At 37.2% G+C, this 1305-nt stretch overlaps 1 long non-coding RNA gene across 1 annotated transcript in view; it reads left to right on the top strand.

Annotated features, from left to right (window-relative positions):
* LOC106875123 (uncharacterized) overlaps nt 1-1305 on the top strand; it is a 4420-nt gene that overhangs the window by 2173 nt on the left and 942 nt on the right. The gene's annotated exons all lie outside the window — the stretch shown is intronic.

Raw genomic sequence — 1305 nt, 5'->3', positions numbered from 1 at the left:
TATATATGTATATATATATATATATATATGTGTGTGTGTGTGTGTGTGTATAGTACATAGAGGGCCCAATGTGCGTGACACTGGGTAAGGGCAGGTGTTTTCTGCGCTATTTCTTTAGAAATGTAATCAAATTTTGTGGTGTGATGACAGTCATGGCAGGCATATAACTATAGCTTGCAGGTGTGGCCATGCGATAAGAAACACTGTTCTGGGTTCAGTCCCACAGCATGGGAAAATCCAAAATTTACAGATGTTGCACGCAACATTGAAAAACAGTAAAGTCTTAATCTAAAAGTACACTTTGACCTACTTAGGCGTCTCGATTCTCAGTTTGAAACTTCAACCTAAGGTCAGGATGAATTCGACCACATAGTTATTTTTATAGCCATATCAGGTTCCTCAATCCCCCCCACACACACTTCCTTTCTTTCTCTTTAAAACCATTGTAATCTAGCAAGATACATTCACCATGCATGAATGCCTTCAGTTCACTTCAAACCACATCTGTGGGCAGAACTTGAATAAAAGTGCATAGTCGAAAATTGCTGGATGTAAATTGTAATTGCTTAGTTCTCTATGCAGCAGAAACACGTGTTGGTCATATTTAAACCAATTATGGAGTATAACTTACTGTAAAAATAAAAAACATGCAGACGTACCAATCTCCATTATTTATTGTAATATATATATATATAGAAGGACATCCAGCTGTAGAAACTCTGCCAAATCAGATTGGAGCCTGGTGTAGCCATCTGGTTTCACCAGTCCTCAGTCAAATCGTCCAACCCATGCTAGCATGGAAAGCTGACGTTAAACGATGATGATGATGATGATAGCACTATATGCATTACTATATCCTCTAACTGTTACTCCTGCATCTCTCACACCATGAACTTTAACACACTTCTCAACATTCTGAAGAGATCTGCCAATCAAATTGGCACATCCGAAACGATCGTCAATGAATCATTATAAAATCTCCACATAATTAAATCAATGGCTAACTAGCGCAATTGACCTGCTTCTTCTTGTGTTTGTTTCTCCATTCTCCACTTGATTATAATTATAAACTGCGGTTTAAACGATAAATTACCTGCCTCTGGATACCTCCTAACAAAGACGGTACCCACACAGGTAATCTCCCGGAGTGCCTTCGGATTTAATTATCCCTTGGTTGCTTAAACACTTCTAGCCTATCCCTTGAATGTTTAAACAATCCTAGCTTATACCTATATATATATATATATATATATATGCATATAGGTTGTGTACAAGAAATATTAAGATGTTTTATATACAGTTGTT

The sequence above is a fragment of the Octopus bimaculoides genome, chromosome 28 (genome assembly GCF_001194135.2).
Source record: "Octopus bimaculoides isolate UCB-OBI-ISO-001 chromosome 28, ASM119413v2, whole genome shotgun sequence".
Classification (NCBI taxonomy): Eukaryota; Metazoa; Mollusca; class Cephalopoda; order Octopoda; family Octopodidae; genus Octopus; species Octopus bimaculoides.
Note: the sequence above shows the minus strand (reverse complement) of the source record. Positions and strands in the feature narration are given on the sequence as shown.